At 54.4% G+C, this 10,556-nt stretch overlaps 1 protein-coding gene across 4 annotated transcripts in view; it reads right to left on the minus strand.

Moving 5' to 3' along the window:
- Positions 1-10,293, minus strand: part of CDC42EP4 (CDC42 effector protein 4) — a 29,051-nt gene extending 18,758 nt beyond the window's left edge. The window contains exon 1 of one of the 4 annotated variants that reach the window (XM_010360348.2): positions 10,093-10,293. The gene's annotated coding sequence lies outside the window, so the exon portion shown is untranslated. Of the gene's footprint in view, positions 1-9,087; positions 9,344-10,092 lie in introns of those variants that run through there. The other 3 variants (XM_010360357.2, XM_030923474.1, XM_010360365.2) reach the window with 3 other exon arrangements.
- Between the last annotated feature and the right edge of the window lie 263 nt (positions 10,294-10,556).

Raw genomic sequence — 10,556 nt, forward strand, 5'->3', positions numbered from 1 at the left:
ACATTCTTGTGAGTCTGCCCCCAGGCTGGAGTGCAGTGGTATATCTCAGCTCACTGCAAGCTTCCATTTCTGGGTTCAAGCAATTCTTGTACCTCAGCCTCCCAAGTAGCAGGGACTACAGGCACGCGCCAACCATGCCCCCCCCCCCTTTTTTTTTTTGAGGCTGAGTCTGTGTTGCCCAGGCTGGAGTGCAGTGGTATGGTCTCAGCTCACTGCAACTTCTGCCTCCCGGGTTCAAGTGATTCTTGTGCCTCAGCATCCAGGCGTGTGCCGCCATGCCCAGCTAATTTTTGTATTTTTAGTAGAGACGGGGTTTCACCATGTTGGTCAGGCTGGTCTTGAACTCTTGACCTCAGGTGATCCACCTCCCTCGGCCTCCCAAAGTGCTGGGATTACAGGCGTGAGCCTACAGGGGTGAGCCACCATGCCCTACCTGCCTGGCTAATTTTTCTATTTTTAGTAGAGATAGGGTTTCACTGTGTTGGCCAGGCTGGTCTTGAACTCCTGACCTCAGGTGATCCACCCGCCTCGGCCTCCCAAAGTGCTAGGGTTATAGGTGTGAGCCACTGCACTCGGCCGGGAAGCTACCTTTCCCCCCACCCCTAATATATTTAATGGCCACCCCACCAAGCTTATACTACCTTACATGCTCTAATCAATTATATGATTGAATCTTTTCAGCTTTGGAAGTAGATAAGCTCATCATCTGCAACTAATAATAATTTTGCCTCTTCCATTCCTCATTATCTTGTTATATTTGTTACATTGCCAATATAAGGTTGAATAATACCACTGACATGAAACATCTCTGTTTCTGGCATTTACAGTGATACCCTAAACCTCTGGCATCTAATCCAGCAGCCACAAGCCACATAAGGCTACTGAGTACTTAACACGTGGCTACTGTGATTAAGGAGCTGAATTTTTAATTTAATTTTTTTGAGACCGGGTCTCGCTCTGTTAACCAGGCTTGAGTCCAGTGGCACAATCACAGTTCGTTGTAACCTCAACTTCCTAGGCTCAAGCAATCCTTCCACCTCAGTCCTGAGTAGCTGGGACTACAGGTGGGCACCACTATGTTGCCCAGGCAAGTTTTAAAATTCCTGTCCTCAAGTGTAATCCCAAAGTGCTGGGATTACAGATGTGAGCCACCACACATGGCCAGAATTTTAAATTTTAATTATTTTACATTTAAAAATTGATAATTGGCCAGGCGCGGTGGCTCACGCCTGTAATCCCAGCACTTTGGGAGGCCTAGGCGGACGGATCACCTGAGGTCGGGAGTTCGAGACCAACTTGACCAACATGGAAAAACCCTGTCTCTACTAAAAATACAAAATTAGCTAGGTGTGGTGGCGCATGCCTGTAATCCTAGTTACTCGGGATGCTGAGGCAGGAGAATGGCTTGAACCCAGGAAGCAGAGGTTGCGGTGAGCTGTGATCACACCATTGCACTCTAGCATGGGCAACAAGAGTGAAATTCCGTCTCAAAAACAAACAAACAAACAAAAACTGCTAATTGGCTGGGCACAGTGGCTCACACCTGTAATCCCAGCACTTTGGGAGGCGAGGAGGATGGATCACTTGAGGTCAGGGGTTCGAGCCCAGCCTGGCCAACATGGTGAGACCCTGCCTCTACTAAAAATACAAAAATTAGCCCGGCGTGGTGGTGGGCGCCTGTAATACCAGCTACTCAGGAGGCTGAGACAGGAGAATCGCTTGAACCCAGGAGGCAGAGGTTGCAGTGAGCCGAGATCATGCCACTACACTCCAGCCTGGGCAACAGAGCGAGACTCTTGTCTCCAAAAAAAAAAAAAAAGTTAATTTCCCCTTTCTTTAGTTTTAAAAACATGGCTCCTAGAAAGCATAAAGTTCCATGTGAGGGCCGGGCGCGGTGGCTCAAGCCTGTAATCCCAGCACTTTGGGAGGCCGAGACGGGCGGATCACGAGGTCAGGAGATCGAGACCATCCTGGCTAACATGGTGAAACCCCGTCTCTACTAAAAATACAAAAAACTAGCCGGGCGACCTGGCGGGCGCCTGTAGTCCCAGCTACTTGGGAGGCTGAGGCAGGAGAATGGCGTGAACCCGGGAGGCGGAGCTTGCAGTGAGCTGAGATCTGGCCACTGCACTCCAGCCTGGGCGACAGAGCAAGACTCCGTCTCAAAAAAAAAAAAAAAAAAAAGTTCCATGTGTGACTAATGTCACATTCTTATTGACAACACCGTCCTAGGGCTAGTCCCATTGATCATCCTGCTCACTGTGATTTAAATATCACACAAGTATTCTCCACCACCTTAAGGAATTCACAATTCTTACAGTTTATGGGAAAATGATGCCAATAACTCACTCAGCCAGGCTGAGTTATGGGAAAACACACTACGGCTTAAAATAATTTACCCTTTAATTGCTGGAAGATATAGCACAAGGAGTCTAGTCTAGTTTAAATGGTGACTCATTATCAAGAACACTCTGGAATAACATCTCCCCATGTGGATCCCAACAGATAGCAAGATTGTGTGCTGAGGAACCCACTCTGGGAAAAGCTATTGTAGACCCTGCCTAACAAGGGGTAGACCCCTCCCCAGACTCTGCAGTAACTATTCCTGGGCCATACGTCATGGAGGAAATACAAGAAAGAACTGAGATCTGTTGAGCTTTTTACTCTGCACCAGGCATTGTGTTAGACGATTTATTTTGATTAAACCGTCTCTTTTCTTCTTCTTCTTCTTCTTTTTTTTTTTTTTTTTTTTCTGAGAGAGGGTCTTGCTTTGTCCTTCAGGCTGGACTACAGTGTAGTGGTGCAATCAAGGCTCACTGTAACCTCAAACTTCTGGGCTCAAGCCATCCTCCTACCTCTGCTTCCCAAAGTGCTGGGATGATAGGCACGAGCCACCACAGCCTGCCTTTCTTTAAACTTTGTAGTCATACAAGGTCCCAGGCATTGGAAAGACTTTATCTCATGCATTCTTCCCAACAATCCCATGGAGTTGTCATTATCGTCTCCAGCTCGCAGATAAGAGCACTGAGGCTTAGAGGAGCACATGGTTTACTCAAGTCACACACAGTTGCTAAGAACAGAGAGACATAAGAATCCAGATGTGCTGGACTCTGGGTTTTTTCCACTCCACCATAAGGAACATCGGCAGAGGGGGCAGCGAGGGGGACAGTGGATCATAAGAGTCCCTGGGGCTCAGGCCTGGGAGGGCTGCTGAAGGCTCTGGATGCATGAGTACACACAATATACGCAGTTTTGCACACAATTTCAGGTTAACATCTCCTGAGTCTGAGCACCTCATTCCCCACCACTCCAGGGAATGTATAGATTAATCCTTGGAAATACAGACCACAGCCCAGCACCCCAGGTCCATCCAGGGGAGCCCTCTGCTCCTTGTGGGCTGGGAACCGGCCGCCCTGCTTGTCTCCTTCATCTTCGTTCCTGCACCCACCTCATCCTTATCCTCATCCTCATCCTCATCCCAGAACCGCAGGCTTCAGACCAGGGGGGAAGCAGGTCAGCAGGAGGTGAAGGGGAAACCTTCCCTCACCTCCTGGGAATTAGAACAGCACAGAGAGGGGAAGAAAAAGGAGCCAAGACCTGGGAGTGACCGGAAGCAACAACGGAGGAGTCAAGACGATGAGGAGCCAGTGACTCAAGGACATCCGGCAACTTCACTTGATTACAGGGCCCTTCCTGGAAACGCGTGCTTCCCGGAGCCACCACCTGACGCCAGCCACCAGCAGAGGGATGATCTGGGCCAGGCAGGATGGATGCCTGGTGGGGGGCCCCACTGCCCTCACACAGGCTGGGCCCTCCTCTGGGAGTGGTGCTACTACTGGGCAGCAGGGTGCCTCCCTTCTGCTCGGGATCGCAGAAGAAAGTGCCGCGCTTGAAATCAGATCTGCCAGGCCTTGTTTGGTTTCACTTTGCCTCTCCTAAGAGCCGGGTGCTCAGCTAAGAAGTGGGAATTTCACGGCCACCTGGGGGTCTCCAGAGGGAGACTGGCAGATCTAAACTCCCTCCAGAGCAGGCAGGCAAAATCTTGCATCTTGGCTCTGCCGGAACTTGGGGACAAAGAGCCCCACTCCCTAGGTCACAAGCTGGCCTCAGTTTCCTCATTAGCTCTCAGAGCAATTGATAACATTTCGTACCTCCCAAGTGCTGTGCTAGGGTGAGCACTATTCCATGTGTGCTATAAAGATGATGCTGTCACACCCAGTGACACTCCAGCCACTGTCACTTCCCAAACTTCATAGAGAATACCCACCTGAGAGCACCTAATTCAAAAGTCTGTTCAGTGAAACGGGCTGAGACAATGGGTTGACCCTTTTCAAAGTCCTGGGGGTTCCCAGGATTATCTGATGCAGGGGGAAGGGTCCCCCAAGCTGCTGAAGACCAGGTACAGATTCTGCCCTCCCTCTGTAGTCTCTGCCAGCAGTGGGGGGCAGGAAACCCTCCGATCTGGTTTCTTTCCTGATCTGAGTTCCCTCATCCCATCACTTTTTAACCTTTAGTGATGCCAGAGAGAGGAGCCTGGCTTTTCTCAGACAAGATGGTGAGGTGGAGGTGGCAAAAGAGAAGCTCCTCCATTCCTTCCTAGGATAAGGGTAAAAGACAGCTCAGGAATTTGCAGGACCCCGGGTGCTACTAGCAACAAATAATGCACAGGTCAGACACCACGGCTCACGCCTGAAATCTCAGCACATTGGGAGGCAGAGGCAGAAGCGGGAGGATTGCTTGAGCCCGGGAGCTTGAGACAAGCCTGAGCAGCACAGTGAGACCCCTGCCTCTAAACAACAACAACAACAAATAATAATAATAATAATAATTTAAATTAGCCAGGCAGGGTGGCATACATCTATAGTCTCAGCTACTCAAGGCTGAGGTGGGAGGATCTCGAGTCCAGGAATTTGAGGCTGTAGTGAGCTGTGATCACACCACTGCACTCCGGCCTGGCCAACAGAGCAAAAAGCCTGTTTCAAAACAAAAAATAACGCATAGAACTTCAACATGATCAACCCCCAATAAAATATAATCTGATCCTTTGAACCTAACCAGATTCTCCTTAGAGGTAACCACAAATTGTACTGCGAGCTCCTAGGCTCTGTTTGGGCTCTCTTGGGCTCCCTACTCCTTGTACCATTTGACAAAGCCTTAAACCCAATTCCAGGACTTGAGGGGAACAGTTCCCTTTCTGATGCTCCAGGGTTGGAGGCAACAGTGTAAGGAAAGAAGAAGCGTTGCACTGAGTGAGGACTCGAGGTAGAGGGGAAGGACAGGCAGGGAAGAGAAGCTGGCACACAGAACCTGGCTTCGGTGGCACACTTGGAGAGATTCAAAGCTGGAGTCTCCAGACCACCAAGGTCAGTGACTGCCAGAACTGCAGGGGTTCGGGCAAAAGGAGAACCCAGACTCTCATTCTGGGAGGCTGGAGGCTGCCCCAGACAACCTCTGCTACCGTGATGGCCAAGGCAGAAGATGGTGGCTGAAGCAGCTCTGGCTGAGCACAGACATCCAGGGATCCTTCATGCCTGGCACTGTAGTTTTTCCAGATGCCTTCAGCTCCATCTTTGGGGTGAAGGGGAAATACCAGGTGTGCAGAGCAGTTTCTTACAGGTGGGTTAAGAACGGTAAGCCTTCATTAATGACCACACCCTAAACTGTGCTCACCTGAACCCCAAAAGAAAGACCCTTCCTCAGCTTGAGTGGAGGCTGATTGGAGATGGCCAGTTCCCCTGTTCCTGGCAAGGGAGGGCTTTGGATACCAGCATTGCCATCCTGGCACAGAGCCCAGAGCTGCAAGTTGGCAGTGCCTGGGGGAGACTCCAGTGTAAGTTAGTTGGAAGGAAGCCCAAGTCTCCTCAAGGAGGCGTATTTTAAGCTGGAGCTTTAGGGGCACAGTGAGTGGGAATATGGGAAAGTAATGTCTGAATTTCTCTCTCTTTTTTTTTTTTTTTTTTTTTTTTTTGACAGAGTCTCACTCTATCACCCAGGCTGGAGTGCAGGACACGATCTCAGCTCACTGCAACCTCCACCTCCTGGGTTCAAGCGATTCTTGTGTCTCAGCTTCCCCAGTAGCTGGGATTATAGGTGCATGCCACCATGCCCGGCTAATTTTTGTATTTTTAGTAGAGACAGGGCTTCACCATATTGGCTAGGCTGATCTCGAACTCCTGACCTCAAGTGATCTGCCCGTGTTGGCCTCCCAAAGTGCTGAGATTACAGGCATGAGCCACTGTGCCTGGCCCTAATGTCTGAATTTCCTTCCCAACGCACTGAAAGCAAAAAGGGCTGGGTCCAGCGCCACATGCGGGCTCCTTCCAGCACTACCATCCAGTTCTCTGCCGAGAGAGGGCAGACATGGGTTTGGCCTTTCTGGAGAACCCCAGAAGCACTGGCTGGAGTTGGCCTTCAGGACACTCTGCCGGATGACCTCTCAAAGTGTCCCCAGCTCCAGAATTTGGTTATGGTTATTTTCCTCACGGTCGAGAAAAATCCTCCAGTACATAGGTCAGAAGACCTAACCAGAGCTCAGGTCAGTTCTGTTTCCAGGGCGAGATTGCTCAACCCTTCTCCGTCCGCCCACAGGCCTTATCTCTGGCATCAACCCAGCTCCCCATTCCTCCAAGGGATGGACTCCTCCCTCCTCCAACAGGGACAAACTCCTCTGAGTCTGCAGAACCAGAATGAGAACACAGAAGGCTGGACTTACTGCCACCCAAGCGCAACCCTGGCCACTCTGGCTTCTGACTTCTTCAGTTCGAACCCAATCCAAACGTGGGGGCGTGGGATGGGGAAGAGTGAAAGGGAGAGGCCAACATCAAACACTTTTCAGCCACACCTGCGCGCAGACAGTCCTGGCCACAGAAATCAATCAGTCACTCCAAAGGGGTAGAAGGGGTTGGAAGCCCTGAGCCGCTGCCAACCCAAGGCGCTTCTGGAAAAGCTCTGGACTTATAAAGAAGGGCTGGACAGGGCTGGGTGCAGTGGCTTACACCTACGCCTGTAATCCCAGCACTTTGGGAGGCCAAGGTGGGTGGATTGCCTGAACTCAGGAGTCTGCGACCAGTCTGGGCAACACGGTGAAACCCCGTTTCTACTAAAATACAAAAAAAAATTAGCCAGGCGTGGCGGTATGCACCTATAGTCCCAGCTACTGGGGAGGCTGACGCAGGAGAATTGCTTGAACCCGGGAGGTGGAGGATGCAGTGAGCCACTGCATTGTGCCACTGCACTCCAGCCTGGGTGACAGAGCAAGACTCTGTCTCAGAAAAAAAAAAAAAAAAAAAAAAAAAGGGCTGGCCAGATGCAGTGGCTCATACCTGTGTGCCCAGCACTTCGAAAGGCTGAGGTCGGGGAAGATCCCTTGAGCTCAGGAGTTCAAGACCAGCCTGGGCAACATGGTGAAACCCCACCTCTACAAAAAATAGCTGGGCGTGGTGGTGGGCACCAGTAGTTCCAGCTACTGGGGAGGCTGAAGTGGGAGGATCACTTGAGCCCAGGAGGTCCAGCCTGCAGTGAGCCTTGACTATGACACTGCACTGCAACCTGGGTGACAGAGCAAGACCTGGTCTCAAAAACATTAATAAATAAAATAAAAATTATTTTTAAAATCAAAAGAATGGTGTAAGATTCCTCTCCCAGGTCAACACTCATTCCCCTGACCTTTATACATGAGACCTCCCTTTGCTTGTGGCTCCTTGGTCTCCGGTCCTGTGAGGTGCTGTCTGGTTCCAGAGGCAGCAGCACAGTGGAGGCAGGGTACAGAGGATAGGGACAAGCACGGTGGGTGGGCAAGGGTAAGAGAGAAACGAGGGGGAAAAAAGAAGAGGAATCTAAAAAGAGAGAGGCAGAAACCCCAAGAAATGGAAGAATCGTTCACAGTACAGGCCTAGGCTGTACCGCAGAGCAGGAGCAAGTTGCCCTCTGTGGCAGGGTCCCTAGGACTTCAGGGAGATTTCAGAGGGGAGGCGCTGAGACCCACCCCAGAACCACCACCCATATGATCACAGCGGCCCCCTCCTAGTCCCTGCAGGGGTCCACCAGGATGCCTGGGAATCTACTTGGGATCTCCCCAAATTCACTGAACTCCCCCCCTTGTGGGAAGGAGCAGCTGTCTTCAAGGAGTGGAGAGGCAAAGTCCAAGTTCAGAAGAGATAAACCACCCCACTAATCAGTCAGTCACACGGGCAGCTCACACAGGGCAGTTGGTGAGAGCAGGAACCGGCAGGGCACCCCCGCATTCAGCAGGCTCTGGCTTCCCAGCAGAGACAGAGCCTCAGGAGATCCTGGTGGATGCCCCATTATTGCTCCAGGAGCCCCTGGGGCTGCCAGGGGTTCTCTCAGGGCCTGGCTCAGTCCCAGCCAACTCCCGATTTCTGGGAGAAATCCGCAGCTCAGCAATCCCTTCCTTTGTGGCCTGTTCTTTGTTCTCTTAAAATTCAGTCCATCCTGCTGGTGGTCCCTCCTCCACCCTAGCCTCAGAAGGGGGCGGGGGCTGCGGGAGTTATTGGAAACCCAGACTGCCAAAGAAGTTGCCTTGCAGGAGGCCCCTGTCACTGGCCCCTCATTGTTTACACTCGCTGGATGGGACCTTTCTCTGGTCCAGATGGCTGCTGGTTTCGGACGAGATTTTCCCTCCAGCACCCGGGCCCCTCCGGGCAGAGCAGGGGGCTTCGCAGCGAAGGGGCTCCCGAGGACTCCACCCGGATCCAGCTGCTCAGCTATCTGGGCAAAACAGTGGGCACCGGGCACCCAGTAAGAGATGTGGGAGCTGGTCAGATTGCAAGGGGTGGGAGTCGTGGAGAGAGAGAAGTTCCAGAGGCAGCAAGAAAAGAAAAGGCATTGTATTTCCCCTCCATTCTCCCAGGGAGAAAAAGAAAACTTCCAGAGCCCAGGCCGCAGTCACTGGGAAAACACAGGGAACCTGGTTTGAGTTAGCAGAGAGCACCCCGCCCCCAGTCTCTCTCGCGCTCTCTCTCTTGCTCACACACACACACACACACTTCAGTTCTCTCCCAGGAAGCTGGCTCAGCCTCAGCCCCGGATCCCGCCCAGCTCTCCAGCCCTCCCGGCCGGGGCACTCACCGACTGACCGGATCCCCGCGGGCAGGACGGCTCCTAGGGGACTTGCCGGGGGGAGGGGGCAGTTTTGTAACCCCAGCTGGGGGCGCTCCGGGGAGGGGGCGGGGCCAGGGACTGCCGTTCCGCCCGCACCCGCCCCAAGCGGGCGATTAAATCATTAACCAACCGCTCCCGCCAGCCACCCCGCCGAGCGCGCTGAGCTCTGGGCGCACCGGCCCCGTGCGCGGCAGTCTCTCGGGCTCCAAAGGGGCGGGCGGCTCGACTGCCCTCCCCCTACACCCCGCCGGGAGGCGCCTCGACCCGGGCTTCCGAGGGAGCGGGCGGGGCAGGATCCTGGCGGGGAAGGGAAGGGTTCGCGGGGCGGGAGTGGGGGAACCGGGGAGCGTTTGTTCCTTTGGCCATTCCCTTCCTGACAGCTCCTTCCCGCTGGCTCCCCGGCCGGGTGACATCGGGTGGCGTGTTCTGCAGTGTGTGTACGAGAGTGAGATGTGTACACGCCTCTGCTCAGGCGGAGAATTCGGTTCTTATTCATGGAGAACTCCGGGCGCACACACGCCCCCCTTGCGGAGATCGCGGGCCGCGCGCCGCCGATTGCTGCCCTCCTGCCCACACCGACACACACCCCATTCCTGGGAAGAGGGAGGCCCTTTAAAACCAGCCCTCAACCCCCCCAGCGGCGCCCTCGGCCAAGCCCAAGAGTTCCATCGTAGAGAGGAAATCGAGTCCCGGCGACGCTGCGCCCGGCTCCCTGCCACCCCCTCCTCCGCACATCCCGCTCTGCCAGGACACTGGGTGCGCGTCTCCGGGCCCCAGGTACCGCGGCGGGCGCGGAGAGAAGCGCGAGAGCCGAGAAGTGGGGACTCCGCGCCCTTCTCCCCGCGCCGCGGCCTCCCATCCCCAGCTTGGATCTTCTCTGCCCCACAGGGGGGCTCGAGCCCCCCCAAGCCCACCCTGACCACCCAGCGCGAAGGCGGCTACCACAGCCAGAGGCGGGTACCCGTCGCCTACCTCGGTCCCCGGGGACCCGCGCGCCGAGCCAGCTGCGCTGTCTCCTCTGTGGGCTCCGCGCGGCGGCGGGGCTAGCGGCCCCTGTCAGCGCCGGCGTTTGTTTCCCTCTGGCTCTCGGGCTTTCAGGGCTGGGAGCCGCCAGGACACTCCCCTTCCAGGCTCCGCCCGCGCCCTCCCCGAGCACCCCTCCGCGCTGATGTCACGGCACCGCCGCAGCCAATGGCCGTCGGGAACCTCTGCCCGGCTGCTCGGCCTCCTAGGTTCAAACCGAAAGCCTGAGACTTTCCCAACTCCATATGGGGCAGCCTGGGCCAGCCTGGCTTCCGGGAGACACCCCCGCCCCAGCCTGCGCTCCGGCCGCGAACCCCCACTGGGGCCCCCAGGACCAGGGGCGCGGCTCCCTCCGGGGACCTGGCGCGATGCTCTCTTAAGGCTCTTCCCTATTCGAGCCAGTACAAGAAGCC

Source organism: Rhinopithecus roxellana, chromosome 19 (genome assembly GCF_007565055.1).
Source record: "Rhinopithecus roxellana isolate Shanxi Qingling chromosome 19, ASM756505v1, whole genome shotgun sequence".
In the NCBI taxonomy this organism is placed as follows: Eukaryota; Metazoa; Chordata; class Mammalia; order Primates; family Cercopithecidae; genus Rhinopithecus; species Rhinopithecus roxellana.